Source organism: Schistocerca nitens, chromosome 8 (assembly GCF_023898315.1).
Source record: "Schistocerca nitens isolate TAMUIC-IGC-003100 chromosome 8, iqSchNite1.1, whole genome shotgun sequence".
Lineage (NCBI taxonomy): Eukaryota > Metazoa > Arthropoda > Insecta > Orthoptera > Acrididae > Schistocerca > Schistocerca nitens.
The window spans coordinates 498,474,189-498,492,564 of NC_064621.1; the positions used below are offsets into that span (position 1 = coordinate 498,474,189).

General features: G+C 42.7%; 1 protein-coding gene across 1 annotated transcript in view; it reads right to left on the reverse strand.

Moving 5' to 3' along the window:
• LOC126199637 (alpha-2C adrenergic receptor-like) overlaps window positions 1-12,391 on the reverse strand; it is a 751,975-nt gene extending 739,584 nt beyond the window's left edge. Inside the window, exon 1 of the mRNA XM_049936562.1 lies at window positions 12,086-12,391. The gene's annotated coding sequence lies outside the window, so the exon portion shown is untranslated. The remainder of the gene's footprint in view (window positions 1-12,085) is intronic.
• Between the last annotated feature and the right edge of the window lie 5,985 nt (window positions 12,392-18,376).

The following is an 18,376-nucleotide window of genomic DNA, read 5'->3' on the forward strand; positions in this document are numbered from 1 at the left end:
AAAAGTCTGGAACGAAACATTCTGCAACAGCCATCGGAGCGTTATGGTCTTGGGATTGTTTCCACCGGCCGCGGTGGCCGTGCAGTTCTAGGCGCTCAGTCCGGAACCGCGCGACTGCTACGGTCGCAGGTTCGAATCCTGCCTCGGGCATGGATGTGTGTGATGTCCTTAGGTTAGTTAGGTTTAAGTAGTTCCAAGTTCTAGGGGACTGATGACCTCAGATGTTAAGTCCCATAGTGCTCAGAGCCATTTGAACTATTTGATTGTTTTCGTGGCATTTCCTGGATGATCTTGTCATTCTGGAAGGTACAATGCATCAACACAAGTACCGCATCTATTCTGTGGGCCATGTCCAATCCTACACGCAGTTTGGTTTTTCCTCGGCACGATGGAATCTACTGCGAGAGCAGTTCTACGTCACATGCAGCTCGCAGTATACGTACGTGGTTCGAACCGCACCAGGATGAATTTACAGTACCCCCCTGGCCACCAGACTCGTATTAAATCACAGCCGCAAAATTGTGGGACCACCTCGGTTAGGCTATTGGCGCCTTGCATAGTCAACCGAGAAACTTAACGCAGCTTGCTATGGCACTTGAGTCTGCATGGTTCCAGATGTCAGTCGACACTTTACAAAACCTCAATGACTCTCGTCCTGCACTTGTCGCAGGGGTCTGCGCTGCGAAAAATGGTTACTCATGGGTTTACAGGTGGTCACATTAATGCGACTGAATAGTTATCACCACTGAATGCACCAGCAAAATTGTATCATTGTACAGTCCATAGTTCAGGAGATATGACGTCATAAACAATGTGATTTGTGAAAAATTACGAGGGTTATTCGGAAAGTAGGGAACGATAGGTCGCGAAATGCAAACCACAGTGAAAATCTGATGAAGTTTTGCACAGGTGTGTTGGGCAGTGTCCCTAGTACGTCCATCGATCGCGTTAGATCGTTCCTTTTAGTTCTGAGCACACAGGGAGCACATAAAGATACCTAGAAGAATAGTGTCTCCTGCCAAGCACGAGGGCTTGGTGAGAAATTTCGCCTGAAGCTATGCAGCCAACATTACATAACTGTCGTGCGTTTTCTTCTTCAAGACAATTCTCAGCCGCATTCTGCGGGGGCAGTGAAGATGCTCCTGCACCGTTTCAAAATGGAAATGTTTCATTACCCACAATATAGCCCGTAATTGTCTCCCTCTGAATTTCATCTCTGCTCACATGAACCGCTGGCTATGAGGACAACATTTTGGCACAGACAACGAGCTGTAGGCCAGCGTAGAGAACTGGCGGAAAGCACTGGCGGCTGCCTTCTACAACCAGGGTATTGGAAAGTTGCTACAACGCTACGACAGACGTCTAAGTCGGTCCGGCGACTATGGAGAGAAGTAGCTGAAAGTTGTAGCTAACTGTTGCAAATAAAAGTTTTGATTTTCACTGTGGTTTCCATTTCGGCACCTATCATTCCTTACTTTCCGAATAGCCCTCGTAGTTTTTGCTGAAAATGGAGTGCGAATTACCCAGACTGTATTCATCTGGTGTTTGATAATTACTTAGGGGCTTCCAACAAACTTTCAATATAACTTCAAACACTGTTTTAACTTTTTCTCGTTTACAGCTTAACGTCAAATACTTACTCATTTGTAAAGTAATCAGATGTCTGAAGCTGTTTTATAGATGTGAGTCTTATTCTTTAAAGAGTCAGAGTTGCTGTTAAGACGTGTTCTATACGCAAATGCCACGTTGATGTTCAGTCTTGTTGAAAAAAAAGTCTTCGATATATTCTTGCAATTATGGAAAAAAGCCAGATCTTCAACGTATCCACATAGGTAATTACTGTAGGCGAGCTCGCTCCGCCAGGGAGACCCTTTACAGGGAACCAGAAGAACCGGAAACTTACAACTGGCTCCAAGGTAAACTTTTAGTTTCGTTGCATAAGTTCAAATTCACCTCAAGTCTCTACTTTCGGCCAAGTAAAAGGTGCAGTCTTGTTAAATAGGATGAATATTTTCCGAACACATTGTACAGTATATAGGGTGTACAAAAAATAACATGCATGCTTGTTGTAGTTTCACTGTTCGGCTTACTCACCTCAAAACATGCACCATCTATCTTCTTATAAAACAGAATTATGACAAAAGCCTTTAAAGTGACTTGCCTCATATGTTGTCGCTCAAGTGGTCTACGGTACATATACCTAACTAATCGCTGTCACGTATGGAGTGCTTCGCATACTTCCCGCCGACAAGCCGAAGCGCACACTCATTCATGCTCCGTCCATTCACTGGTTGCCCATTAGCCACTATGTTGTGCCAGACGCCTCCGCAGCAATGCATCCTGAGTTCGACGCCACAATGGCCCGTAAATCTCGCCTTAATAACTCGCCGGACATGATTTATTTCTGTACCGCGGCCGTGTTCCTGTCAAATAACTGTCGGCTGAGGTCACAAACGAACGCGCGGAAGGAATGTCGGTCGCCCGTTGCATTCACTGCACTCCTAAAAGAAATGAGATTTGCTGTTACGCTTACGCTGTACAGGAACCGTGAAAAGGCAATTCATGTGCTACTGCGACGTTGGGCGTGTCATGATGAAGCAGTATAAGTCAACCTGCAAAACATACCACTGGATGAGACACTCTGTCTCCAGTTTTTAAAATTGGCGTCTGGAAAGCTTACTCTTCGGTAGAACTGTGCGACCTTGCGAGACTAATCATGCATGATACGATAGTAAAATTCATAATAATAAAATAAAGATGGATATAGTTACAGCCACAAAAGAATCAAGGCACAGTGCCAAATCAACACACTTTAGTGGACGTCAGACTAAAGACACCTGCAAGTAATCAAACGATTTGTCAAACTTCACTTGTTGGTTAAATTATGATGTGCGACTGCAGTCTTTCTTGGCGTATTCCACTGATGAATTCTTCTCGGGTTATCAGCCGAGAGGTGGCGTTTAAACTCATTGAAACGTTTCGACAAGACGACGCCACCACTCGGCCGATAACCCGAGAAGAATTCATTTGTATGATGTGTATTTCACTCGTTTGATAATTTCCCAGAAAGGTGGACTTCGTTTGTGTTGATGTCTAGTGAGAAAAGGTTTTTTTTTAGAATTACTGTACCAACAATTTACCCTACTGTGTTGTGAGTTTCTACAATTTTGGAAATACCGATCAAGGATAATAGCACTTACAGTTATCAAAATGGTACAGATATCGCAGTTTTCCCAGTCATATGTAGGATGCCCCAGAAATCTTGCAACAGGCTTCGAGGGGCAATACAGGAACCCATGTCTGGAAACGACACTACAAAGCATCGAAATCATAGGCTCCAGCGCCTGCCATTAGGCCACCCCATTGGCAGCAAACGTGACTTCGCACACTAACAGACTGTACACAATGTACGCAATGTTGTTTGTTTTTCAGTGAACACTACTGACTACCACGATCGCCAGTGGAGAAAATGGAGCTATCTGCTTCATGGACAGGCCTTGTCTCCTACGAATGCAATATGCTCTGTTGTCTTGGTGAATGACAGTTTCCGACACAGGTTCCCGTCTGCAGATTATTTTTCTCATGTATACCGAAAAACACTGGAGATTTTAGAGGATCCATATATGTTTCCGGGCTGTGGCATGTAAAAGAAATATATTTTCGCATAATTGTGTCTTCAAAAGGTTCAAATGGCTCTGAGCACTGTGGCACTTAACATCTGAGATCATCAGTCCCCTAGAACTTTGAACTACTTAAACCTAACTAACCTAAGGACAACACACACATCCACGCCCGAGGCAGGATTCGAACCTGCGACCGTAGCAGTCGCGCGTTTCCGGACTGAAGCGCCTAGAACAACTCGGTCAATGCGGCCGGCAATTGTGTCTTCTTTTTCAATGTAAGTGTGAAATAACTCGAATAATCATTAAAAGTGTTATTGCCCATTCGGAGATAGTTAATGTAATCATCAGGTTCTAAGTGCAATATTTCCTTTAGCAGATTTTCATTTATCTCTCAACTAGTAGCTCAGTCCGGCTTCACACGGGCTGGATTAAGTATCAACGGCCAGACGATTTGTGTAGCACAGCGTTGTTTTATCTGCGTGCCAGTGGGTAGAGTTATGAATAAATTTCTGACAACAACGTTATGTAACTGAATATCATCACTGTCACATAACTCACATGTTGTAAGCAGCGCTCAGCAGGAAAGTTGCCTGACGGCATGATTTTTATGTCTTGCACATTGAATTGACGTTTGGAGTGACGTCATGGCAACGATCGTAGCTCATCGTGATGTAAGTTATGTTGAGTACACCCAATGTTAATATTGTATGCGAATCATGGACGTGTGTGTGTCTGTGAGTGATTCAGTATGTAGCGGAGGCTGGCTGAGGTGGCACAAATAAAAGATACGCATGATGTTCACCTTTAGCTCGCTCTCCTCTTGAGACGCTTAGTACGCACTGTGAAGCATTGTTGAGACTTTTTGTCGTGGACTCTTTATCGTAGACTTTTTAGCAATGCCGCGCAGAGAATCGTAGCCACATGTACACTCCTGGAAATGGAAAAAAGAACACATTGACACCGGTGTGTCAGACCCACCATACTTGCTCCGGACACTGCGAGAGGGCTGTACAAGCAATGATCACACGCACGGCACAGCGGACACACCAGGACCCGCGGTGTTGGCCGTCGAATGGCGCTAGCTGCGCAGCATTTGTGCACCGCCGCCGTCAGTGTCAGCCAGTTTGCCGTGGCATACGGAGCTCCATCGCAGTCTTTAACACTGGTAGCATGCCACGACAGCGTGGACGTGAACCGTATGTGCAGTTGACGGACTTTGAGCGAGGGCGTATAGTGGGCATGCGGGAGGCCGGGTGGACGTACCGCCGAATTGCTCAACACGTGGGGAGTGAGGTCTCCACAGTACATCGATGTTGTCGCCAGTGGTCGGCGGAAGGTGCACGTGCCCGTCGACCTGGGACCGGACCGCAGCGACGCACGGATGCACGCCAAGACCGTAGGATCCTACGCAGTGCCGTAGGGGACCGCACCGCCACTTCCCAGCAAATTAGGGACACTGTTGCTCCTGGGGTATCGGCGAGGACCATTCGCAACCGTCTCCATGAAGCTGGGCTACGGTCCCGCACACCGTTAGGCCGTCTTCCGCTCACGCCCCAACATTGTGCAGCCCGCCTCCAGTGGTGTCGCGACAGGCGTGAATGGAGGGACGAATGGAGACGTGTCGTCTTCAGCGATGAGAGTCGCTTCTGCCTTGGTGCCAATGATGGTCGTATGCGTGTTTGGCGCCGTGCAGGTGAGCGTCACAATCAGGACTGCATACGACCGGGGCACACAGGGCCAACACCCGGCATCATCGTGTGGGGAGCGATCTCCTACACTGGCCGTACACCACTGGTGATCGTCGAGGGGACACTGAATAGTGCACGGTACATCCAAACCGTCATCGAACCCATCGTTCTACCATTCCTAGACCGGCAAGGGAACTTGCTGTTCCAACAGGACAATGCACGTCCGCATGTATCCCGTGCCACCCAACGTGCTCTAGAAGGTGTAAGTCAACTACCCTGGCCAGCAAGATCTCCGGATCTGTCCCCCATTGAGCATGTTTGGGACTGGATGAAGCGTCGTCTCACGCGGTCTGCACGTCCAGCACGAACGCTGGTCCAACTGAGGCGCCAGGTGGAAATGGCATGGCAAGCCGTTCCACAGGACTACATCCAGCATCTCTACGATCGTCTCCATGGGAGAATAGCAGCCTGCATTGCTGCGAAAGGTGGATATACACTGTACTAGTGCCGACATTGTGCATGCTCTGTTGCCTGTGTCTATGTGCCTGTGGTTCTGTCAGTGTGATCATGTGATGTATCTGACCCCAGGAATGTGTCAATAAAGTTTCCCCTTCCTGGGACAATGAATTCACGGTGTTCTTATTTCAATTTCCAGGAGTGTAAATTTCAGTGAAGGAGGGCAGAAAGCTAAAACTTGAATCTTCTGTTGCTCGGCTGAAAGTACGTACTATATGTAAACAAATCAAAGTTGCTGCAGCACTATTTTGGATTCACCTGTTCTGAAACGATTGCAGGGAAGATTACCTAGCAGGTGGCTATCTATTTGTTACTAGACTTTTCATTACGATACTTCAGTTACTCACTGCCCATTGGTTGGAGAATATGAAGGATGAAATGTGATTGACAATGTGAGGGAAGCAGAAACTGTCAGTCTGAAAATCCGTCATATTTCGAAATACGTATTTCCATATCATTGAGAGGTGAAAAGGTGAGTGCCAGGTTAAAAGGCAGAGTGAAAGTAGGTGACCCGGCCAGGATTGGACCTCACAACCTTTCGGTTTCCAGCCGTGGACTCAACCGTTAGACGAGCGCACCAGATGTAAATTACATCCCACTTGCTGTATACTAGCAATACTACTGCTCTCTCGAGTTTTGGCAGATCTTCACTAGGTGGCATTGGCATCGTTTTTACAATTTAACTTTAATTCATCGTACTTCAGACATTGTGAATTAGTGCTCCTATCAGTAAAACCGGATCAAAATTCCAGAGCTCCTGTCATTAGCCTGGATATAAAGAAAGATGCGAGAAAGTGACTTCAGTTTGCGTATATAGAGAAGAGATTTCAACCAATCCATAGACCAACATCATACTTTCTTTTTCTTCTTTACACACAACGCTGAGGCCAGTGCAAGAAATGCTTTGCCTGCTTTGGTAGCCATTTCCACTCCTGTCAAATACTTCTAGATATGATACGCACGGCTTGACAGCTATTTTAAGAATGAAGCCAAATTAGACAAATTTTGTTGTTATAACCGTGAACGTGTTCGAGAAGCACTTGGATAGGGAAGAGCGAAACAGCGCATTTCACAGACCAGTTTTATCGTTTGCAGAGACCTTAAAGGTAACGTTGTCATCGGGCCATTGGTTGGTTTGAACATCATAGTTGCTTTACTAGGCACGGTCCTATTGGAAACAGCAATCCGTTGCCTTCAAAAAATGGTTCAAATGGCTGTAAGCACTATGGGACTTAACAGCTGAGGTCATCAGTCCCCTAGACTTAGAACTACTTAAACCTAACTAACCTAAGGACATCATACACATCCATGCCCGAGGTAGGATTCGAACCTGCGACCGCTGCAGCCGCGTGGTCCCGGACTGAAGCGCCTAGAACCGCTCGGCCACCGCGGCCGGCTCAGTTGCCTTCTTCTATCCTAGAAATCGACTTACCCAGCCAGTTATAGTGGAATCTACAGTTCACCATGGGCTCCGGACCTCGGTGCAATGAGCATTTCCACATGAAGAAACAACGCGAGACGTGATGGAAATGATAACAGAGATAAAAGTCGTAGGACTGCCAGGGATCGAAACCTTGACCTTTGGATCCTTAGTTCGGCACTTAACCACTGAAACATCCAGCTGTACTAAGTTAAATAATCGTAAAAAATTTATTTCATGCGTCACGGGTTACTTAAAGTTCTTGCCATTTTGTAACGGTCAACGTTTTGAAGTGATTGGTTAACGTGCAACGAAGTTGATGCAAATGTTAACATCCACGTTTGAAGTACTATTTTTTCCCAGAGTGGTTAGAGATAATGATTTATATCCACGTTAAAATAGCGCTTTTAAAACATTGCAGATTAAAGTTACTATTTTAGATTCTGTACGTCTTGACTTTATTTGGGATTATATTTAGGTGATGGTGCTTTACAATATACGATTACAAATTAACGTGTTGTGAGCATGTTTCAGCCAATGGCCATAAAGAGTGATTGTTTTTCGGTACGGAAATGCCGGTTTATCACCACAGAAGTTACGGTTCAGCAAATGTCGAAGTGGTGGTGAACAACGATGCCATTCAAGATTTCTAGATTACAGATAGAATTTATGCAAAAAATGTCTTACAAAATGATCATTTAAAAAGATATTCAATTAGACAGGGCAATAAGTAGCATAAAATACCATAGAATTTTACAAAATGAAGTACGTTACACCAGTTTAAAGTCTTTACTTTCGTTACACTGGTATCACAATCCAGCTTTATTCCTAATCCAATAATGCGACTAAATCACATTTATAAGTTTAATCACCTTAAAATCTGATCACATTAAAACTCTCGCATTTCAGAAGAACAAGCTATCACCTTCAGACACACAAAAACACAATAATTAGGGTATTCTGGTTAATATTCCCGTATCTACTGCTTTCAGCGTTATCCACTTACTGGAATTCACTAATACAAAATGCAAGAGGCCCAGTTACGTGTCCGAAGACTCTTTTCATTCGAATAGTACCGGTACTTTTTATATTTTCTTTTTGGCTGTATTTATGTTTATGTCTCACCGGAGCAACAAGCGCCAGGAAGTTACAACTTCTCTTCAGCAAAACTTATTATCACCTCGAATTATGATGCAAACATTTCCTCAACTTCCTTGACGGTGCGACTGCTCTGTCACGGCCATCCCACAATTTTTACTCTCAGAGCAAACACATGTCAGGCGACTATCAGAAACGAGAAGGTGTAGATCCCAAAATCAAGAACTAAAATTTTTTCGATTTCAGTTTTCTGGATACAAAAAAAAATGGCTCTGAGCACTATGGGACTTAACGTCTGTGGTCATCAGTCCCCTAGAACTTAGAACTACTTAAACCTAACTAACCTAAGGACATCACACACATCCATGCCCGAGGCAGGATTCGAACCTGCGACCGTAGTGGTCACGCGGTTCCAGACTGAAGCGCCTAGAACCGCACGGCCACACCGGCCGGCTTTTCTGGATACAAAACACAGCCTAAAAAGTCATATTATCATGCCGAAACACGTATCAAAGTCATTCTTAAAGAAAAATGTTGAACTAATTCTGGTCAAGTTGGCTGCTTATTATTATGCCCTCATGATGACTGGGTGTTGTGTGATGTCCTTAGGTTAGTTAGGTTTAAGTAGTTCTAAGTTCTAGGGGACTGATGACCATAGATGTGAAGTCCCATAGTGCTCAGAGCCAGTTTATTACTATGCACAACAAAATCCTTTAATAATTAATATGGAATTGTTAAAAAGTAAGTCACAGCTTGAGTTCTATTTCATTTGTAAGAACTTCAAACAACTTATGGAATTGGTAAGTGTAATAAATTTGAATTTGAGATGTTTATGTGTGTTTTTTTATGTCTCATTGCGCGCTGGAAGATGTAATCGTGGCGGATAGAATGATTTAATCATAAAATAACGATTTTAGATTCTGAATTGCAGCGATCTTGCAACATGTATAGCAAATTACTTGATGACAACAACGTAACGTCTTGAGAAGGCAACAGAATCGAAAGTGTGTAATTAGTGTGATAACAGTAGACGCTGATACTCTCCAACCCTACATGTCTAATGTCTCGGCAACTGTCAAGCACTTTCTCCGCAGTGAATGACGCGCAGCAAGGCCACATCTTGCGTAACACACACGATAACATCTTGTAACATATGTAACTTACGGTCGACTTTCTGTATCTCTCGTGGAAGTGCACGTCATTCCCTGGCCTACGTTCAAGTACATTTACTACATGCCGATGACAGTCTCACTTCGTCAGCATTAAAGTAAAGCGCAGTGTTCTGAGAATTCACGTAAAAGGTGGACTAGTTAACTGCTTTAGCGAAAGCACCTCTTTAGAGGATTCTGACTCTTTTTCTGTGTTTACGTCGCAGAATTGACATTCCAGCTCATGGATAAAGTACTGGCCAATTGTAGCTCGTCTTCGAAGCAATCTGCTTGCAAACATTTTCTGCGGTCTTTTCTGGAATATTGCTAGTGTATTGAAGTAGCAGTATCGAATATGCTTGGAGGAAGAGAAAGCACAGATAAACATCAGTTTGTCCAGAGTATTACTTAAATGTTTAATAACTGTGTTCAGCATACTTATGAAAATAGAGCTTCAATGCGCCCTGCACGATTGTTTATAGAAATTTACAAAACCAGTTTTCATTGAATTATTTCTACATTAATACGCACAGCAGTCACGCACTAATTTCGTTTCTTTCCACATAAATAAAAAACAGTTATAATAAAAAATAGTTTTGAATTTAGTTGATAATCATGCAATTGCAGGACTGCATAACCTATACCGTCTGTATCTGCAGTCAGATTCGTAATCAAGGAAACAGACGGATAGATACAGTGTATTCTGTTTTATCTGTTACGAAGATTGCGTTTGTTATGTTGTTATAAGGCGCACTCTCTGACACACATTCGCTAACTTCAGTAGCATATTCCTAAAGGATGTCGAACAGGCAGTTTTAATAGACCACTTTCGTTCTATTGACGTGAGGGTCGACTTTTCAATTGTAATCCAAGACCTCACATTTACGGTTCGCAAAATCATTCCATAGAGTTACACAGCAGGTTCGGAATAACAAGACCGCCTTCTCACTCGTTCAGTTATTCACGATCTATGGTTTCCAGATGCATGTTCACTAGTTTGTAGTATTAAGGCGTACTATATATTCACGATCTGTGGTTTCCAGATGGACTTTCACAAGTTTGTAGTATTATGGCGAACTATATCAGCAAAAAAGTGTGCCGATAGAAAATTTGTAAGTATTGAAACTCATAGGATAAGCTGCATAAGATACTGCTACAACTACGAATCATCCACGACTGAATAGGTGTCTTGTTTGTGATCCGAGAACGTGGAAGGAAAGTAAGTAGTTGAAAATATTTGCTTGTTTGGGATTTTAAATTAGAAAATGAAGCTTTAGTAAGCAATATCCCAGATCAAATAATAAACGTGTTCTAGGATATTAGGTAGAGCGAAAGAAAGCTAAAGAAAACGTTTTAAGCAGCAGTTAAAACGAAAGACACTATAACGTTATTGTATAATCACGTAAGTTGTTTGTTGTCATTCACCAGCAATTTACTACAAACAGCTCAATTTTTTAGAGTCACTTACGGCCAGTAATTCAACGGAAAAAGAAAAGCAATAGAAAAACTCAGTTTCGTTACTCCGCTCACAGAAAAATCTTTCTATTGGTTTTATTCCGAAGACAACAAACTCCAGGATTTTACAGAAATAAACACACACAAGAATTCTGCATTTGCAGTTTGATTTTTTACAACTTTTAGAATAAATGGAACCACTGTGACAACCTACACTTCCTCTTCGTAAATCAACAAATTACATACTTAATTGGCGCTAACATATGTCCCCTCTTACTTCATCGTATGTTGTTTTTTTCTTATTTATTTATTTTTTGAAGTTGCTGGTGTTATGGCCCATTGCTGCAACGTCTGTCTTCTTTCGTCCGCGAATATACATGCCCAAAATTTATGCTATATAAAACAACAGTTAATATAGACAATAATCTTAATGCTATACTTGTTCATAATTTTTGTAAGCATGTTCATAACTCAATAGTAACGTTCTTGTGCACTGATAGAAGGTGTACACTAGCGCATCGCTTATTGAGGAGAATTAGTTGCTGCTTCATCAGAAATGATGTCCGGGGTACTGAAAGTTTATGAGCGAACGAACCCACAAAAAGTAAATACTGCATGCTGTAGTTTTTTATGCAATACATTGGCATTTACAGCCCCGTTACCCAGCCGCTGTAAGGTGAAATGTCAGACGGTGAAAACTGTGTAAAATGTCACAACCTAACTTTGATTTACGGAACACCATTACGACATTTTGTTGCGCAAAAAGCTCTACGTGGAGCATAAACATCCGACGTGTTTAGCTATGCAATGGTTGGATCTGGAGCCGGTATACCGGAGACCGCCACTTTTCTCGATGCTAGAAATCTTTACCGTACTTGCGAGGCACTAGTCAAGCTACACACTACTCTGCGTTGTTCCTTTTCCGTTTCCCAGTGTAGTACTACTAGGGAGCAGTAGGCTGTTTTCCGTCGCCCTGAAAGCCGTTAGCCGAGAAGCACGTCATGGCCACGGCACATCGAGAACACGTCAGTCACGCTACAGGTAGCTCTGCGCTCGCATCCTTCCAATTAAAGGCGAGACGACCGAGAGCTCTTGTGCTCTAAGCAATCAGACAGGTACTGCTTTAACTGCACTCACCGATAGCCGATGCTCGCTCCCAGCCGCAGGTGTGCTTCGTAGTCTGCGCTGCCGGATTACGCTCGACGGAAGTGGAGAAAAACAAAAACAAAGGGAGAGAGGAGATATGTATATATACAGCTTCCAGTCACTGGGCGCGAAGAAATGCGGGACAGACACTGAACAGCACTGGATCACTACACTCGGCGCCGGCTTGGGAACAACCGCCACCCAACAAGTGGTAAAAAAATTCGAACGGCGACGCGGCACAGACCGGGAGGCTGATAACGCGAACTAAACCTGCGACGTCACACCACCGCACGGCCGACGGACGGTCGCGGAATGTGGAGCCGCAGGACTCGCGGCTGCTGGCAGGGAAAGTTCAGCCCCTCCCCTCCACCCCATCCCCACCACCCACTTATCCTTATTCCCCACCCAAGGATCAGCGGCGCGTACCCCACCACAGCAGCTGCCGATGACCTGTCCCACGCAGTTGCCGCGTATGCCGACAGATGGCAGGCCTCCAGCTACGTTACCATGGAAACATAACAGCGCCAGAACGCAGTTAATTCATCACTTGAAAAGAAGTTATCAAATGAACTCATTTCAGAATACGTGAACTGCTATGTATGAACTAGTTACGATCCAGCAATACTCCTACCGCAGTGTTCATTGAATACAGCCTTACATGACCACTAAAACAGGGGTGTTACTAACATCAGTTTTTCCTAATACTGCCCGACCACGATATTATTGCACTTTGCTTTCCTTGGTCGTTAACGGGAACGCGTGGTGACATATGGTAAACAAGTTCAGTGGTGAGTAAAGGAAACGCATCGCGATGTCAATGCTGTCAGCTCAGTAGTGTGCCCGCTGTCAAGTGGTTCAGTGTGTAAAGGCAACAGTGATGAAATCTAAATAGAATTTTTATACTTTATGAAGTTGCCAAGACCATTAATAGTTAACATGATGTAATATCTTAAAAAAATTGTTTTTTTTTTGTTCTTTGGTAGCAAAGATTCTGGGATAGCTGCTAAGCAAAAAGTCAATGAAAAAGTCTTAAAGAGGCCAAGTGGCGTGTGTTCTTGGTGATTTAAAATTAGACTAAATATCGTCAAGCAACTTCTTTTGGGAACTGCGGCAAATATTACGTTACAGCAGTTATATTTGGTGACCCCGACGTGATAATAAGAAGATATGACGACAAACGGGAGCGTTTCCGAAGATCCTGGAAGCAAACAATGTTAGCATCAAAATTCCGCCTTTTTGGAGTGAAAAACCCGAAATTTGGTTCTATCAAGTAGAAGCACAGTTCAGCATTTGCAAAATTGTGACAGAAGAAAGTAAATTTAACAACCTAGTGTCACAATTGGAACCAAAATACGTCGAGAATATGTGGGACATTATTTGCGGCACAGATGCGAATAAATATTCGTTGGCTCAGGAATGTCTACTGAATATTTTCAAAGAATGTGAAGATAAGCGTATTGAGAGATTAGTTACTGGAATTGATTTGGGAGACCAAAAACCTAGTCAGTTATTACGCAAAATGCAGGCCTTGGCAGGTGTAGATGTGTCAGAAAAAGTCCTAAAGACACTTTGGCTAGAAAAACTTCCGGATTCTATAAGGAACATTTTAATTGTCAGTGACGAGGGACTCGAAAAGGTGGACTAAATCCTATGTCAGTTGTCAGAAAACCAAGGCCACTCGCCAAACAAAATCACCGCTAGAGAAGTTTGAAGAACCTGATGTACGTTTCAGTGTTGTACACATTGACCTCATCGGACCTTTTCCTCCTTCTAATGGCATGACTTATTGTTTAACTTCTATTGACCGTTTCACATCTTGGATGGAAGTCATACCACTTGAAGATATTTCAGCTGAAAAAGTGGCAACAGCCTTCTACCAGCACTGGTTTGCAAGATTTGGTGTACCATCACAGGTAATCACTGACCAAGGAACAGAGTTTCGACCGCAGTTGTTTAATAATTTGGGCATAGTATGTGGAATGAAAATTCAGCACACAACGCCATCTCATCCTCAATGCAATGGTAAAATTGAGCGACTACATATAACTCTGAAGTCTGCAATCAAGGCCCATAACAGTTCTAATTGGACAGAAATTCGGCCTACTGTTCTATTGGGGTTGTGCACTGCAGTGCGAGAAACATCGAACCACTCCATTGCACAGATAGTATATGGAAAAACTATAAGACTTCCTGGTGAATTTTTTGAAGAGCCCACTACAAAGATTGACCTTGATTCATTTGCATCTAATTTGCAAAAGCAAATGCTTCATCTGAAACCTAGTAGGCCTACACAAAGCAAATCAAGATCAGTGTTTGTTCCAAAAGATCTGCAAACCCGTTCCCATGTCTTCCTGAGATGTGACAGGGTTCTACATATGATGGTCCCTTTCCTGTCATTTCAAGACATGAAAAATATTTCGCTATTAAAAGGAAGTGCAAACACATAACTGTGTCAGTGGACAGACTTAAACCAGCTTATCTCCTGCAAGAAAAATGGGAATCAGAGAAAGAACTTCCAAACTTTTCCAAGGACACTGAACCACAACATCCCACAGAGGAACCATCTCCAAATATCAGAGTATCGAAGTCAGGACGGATTTTAAGGTTCCCACCTCAATTCTTAGAGTAGTTGTCTCTGTGGAGAATTAATCAAATATCATACCAGACATTGTAAAAAGTTTTTGTAATTATTTTGTATCATATCTTTTGTCATTCCAATATTTTTTTGTTTTATTGTTTTATGTTAATGTTGTGCAGATTGATTTTTAAGAAAAATCCTTCATCACCATGTATTAATTCGTAACCATGTTACTGGTGGGGGAGTAGTGTAAATGCAACAGTGATGAAATCTAAATAGAATTTTTATACTTTATGAAGTTGCCAAGACCGTTAATAGTTATAGTTCATTACTGATAACACGATGTAATATCTTTAAATTTTGTTTGTTTGTTTATTCTTTGGTAGCAAAGATGTGATGATTCTGGGATAGCTGCTAAGCAAAAAGTCAATAAAGAAATCTTAAGCAGGCCAAGTGGCGTGTGTTCTTGGCGATTTAAAATTAGACTAAATATCGTCAAGCAACATCTTTTGGGAACTGCCGCAAATATTACGTTACAGCAAGCAGTGCAGTGCAGTGTGGTGTTATCCATAATCACGAACCCTCCTGGGAAGGGAAACAGAGAAAGATGACGCGAAAATGGACACATTCAGGTGAAAAAGAGCATATATTCAAAATTGCACAATTTCGCCAGAAGCAAAAGAGGAGGCTCTGTAATGATACCTCAACAGAAAGCAATCTTGTGGGCAGCAAAAGTGGTAAGAAGTCAGAACGAACAGTAAAATAGATTTTGATAGATTTTTGAAAAGCGTAAGAAACCGGGAAAGTAGTTACAACTCCGCCGGCCGCTGTGGCTGAGCAGTTCTAGGCGCTTCAGTCCAGAACCACGCAGCTGCTACGGTCGCAGGTTCGGATCCTGCCTCGGGCATGTATGTGTGTGATGTCCTTAGGTTAGTTAGGTTTAAGTAGTTCTAACAAGGGAACCTCCCCATCGCACCCCCCTCAGATTTAGTTATAACTTGGCACAGTGGGTAGGCCTTGAGAAACTGAACACAGATCAATCGAGAAAACAGGAAGAAATTGTGTGGAACTATGAAAAAAATTAGTAAAATATACAAACTGAGTAGTCCATGCTAAGATAGGCAACGTCAAGGAGAGTGGAAGTCAAGGAGCGCCGTGGTCCCGTGGTTAGCGTGAGTAGCTGCGGACCGAGAGGTCCTTGGTTCAAGTCTTCCGTCGACTTATAATTTTACTTTCTTTATTTTCGCAAAGTTATGATCTGTGCGTTCGTTCATTGACGTCTCTGTTCATTGTAATAAGTTTAGTGTCTGTGTTTTGCGACCGCACCGCAAAACCGTGCGATTAGTAGACGAAAGGACGAGCCTCTCCAATGGGAACAGAAAACATTTGATTGCAAGTTCATAGGTGAACCGATTCCTCCACAGGAAAATACGTCTGATATATTCTATACGACACTGGTGACGGCATGTGCGTCACATGACAGGAATATGTTTTCGACCCACCTAACTTGTACACTTGGCGAATGGGTAAAAAGATGTTTCTACCTTGCCCGATTTAGGTTTTCTTGTGGATGTGATAATCACTCCCAAAAAAGCGATGAAAACATAAGAGTCTGACACAAACTGAAAATAAAAAATTAAAATTTTCACTTGGTGGAAGACTTGAACCGAGGACCTCACGTTCCGCAGCTGCTCATGCTAACCACGGGACCACGGAGCTACTAAACTCTAATTGGCCTTGATGTTGCTTATCTATCACGTGGACTACTCAGTTTGTATATTTTGCTTATTTTTTCATAGTTCCACACAACTTCTTCCTGTTTTCTCGATTGATCTGTGTTCAGTTTTTCAAGGCCTTTCCACTGTGCCAACTTATAACTAAATCTGAGGGGGGTGCGATGGGGAGGTTCCCTTGTAAGTGTAAGGGACTGATGACATCAGATGTTAAGTCCCTTAGTGCTTAGAGCCAGTTACAATTCCTAGCAAACAAAAGGCGTTCTAGAAAAATAGCTTCTCTAGAACACTTCGATATAACATTTATTGGATGAATGTTTTGGGAATGGAATGAGCAGAAGAAGGAAATGCCAATGTTGCGAAAGCTATTTATATTTTCAAAAACTGAGATAAATTTTCAGGAGGAAAGAGAAACATTGCGGAATGTCTTGAAACAGGTGGGATTTCCTTTTAAACAATGTAAAAATAAGAGAACTGTCCTAACAGAATCTTTCGATATTGCTGCAAAGCATGAGGAATAAAACGTGTGAAATACTGGAGAGCAATCAGAAATAATAAAAGGGGGCAAGTAAACCAATGGTATTCACAGACGAAACTTGGGTGCATACGCATTACACCATGAAGAAGTGCTGGCTGTATGAATATATTCCTGGTGTAATGACTGACAGCAGTGCAGGCCAACGAGCTATTGCTGTCCACGTTGGAGCAGCAGTAGGTTTCACAGTGGGAGTATACTTAGTTTATGGTTGGCAATCTAAATTCCGAGATTATCACGATGATATGAATCAGGATAATTATGACAAATTGTAAGAAGAGAAACTGCCTCTTAACATCCCAGCTGGTAGTACTGTTGTTCCCGATATCGCACTGTACCATCAGAGTCTACTTTGCATTGCCCCTTACACACGAACAGAATTGCCGAGACTCTCCATGTTTTTTAATAGTACCTCAGCCTCGAAGTAAATGGGGGAGCCAGCCTGAAACCCAGGTGTGGGTACTTACACAAATGAAATGACACAATTACAACGCAACTGTCTAGTAAACGGGAGACAGAGGTTCGATTCCCGGCCTGGGTATAAATTTTAATTCGCTGCTTCAGTGTATATACATAAAATGGTATCTGTATGAGGCCAGTAAAGTCTCTGAAATTGTGTCATTTCATAGATAAAAGCAATACTCATGCTAAATTGTGACCTGACCTCTTACTTGCAGACGACGTAGGAGACAAAATGCATTTTTCAGTTCGTCGCTAAATATGTTGCAGCGGAGACCGTACTTTTAACAATAATCCCACGAAAGAATATTTAGAGGCATAATAGTAGACTGTTTTATTGTACAACTTCGTCCTGCTGTATGTTACTCACTACAACATTTTCTTCTCTATCTGCTCTTACTTCTTCCCCCGCAAATCGTTACAGTATGCTAACCATTGTTGTTCTCATACTGTCAAGAATCGTTACCAGACTTCTAAGATGGCCCGATACCATGTTAGATGTGCTCTGGTACCGATGTAGTGTCTTTCAGGGTGGAAATGTAAGTGTCTCGTCTTTCCTGATGATTGTAGAGGATAACATACAGCAGGAATAGGTTGTACAAGCTTTAATACAGGAAATAAATTTACTGTTCAGTCAATACATCGAAAGAGCAGTGAGAGAAATAAAAGGAAGTTTCAGTAGTTGGTTTAAGATTCAGGGTGAAAGGATATCAATGTGAAGATTCACTGTTGACGTTGCCATAGTTAGTGAATCTGAAGAAGAATTGCAAGATATTTTGAATGCAATGAACAGTTTAATGAGTACAGAATATGTATTGAAAGTAAACTGAAGAAAGACCAAAATAATTAGAAGTAGCAGAAATGAGAACAGCGAGAAGCTTAACACTACAATTGCGGATCACGAAGTACACGAAGTTAAGGAATTGTGCTATCTAGGCAGCAAAATAACCCATGACGGACGGAGCAAGGAGGACATC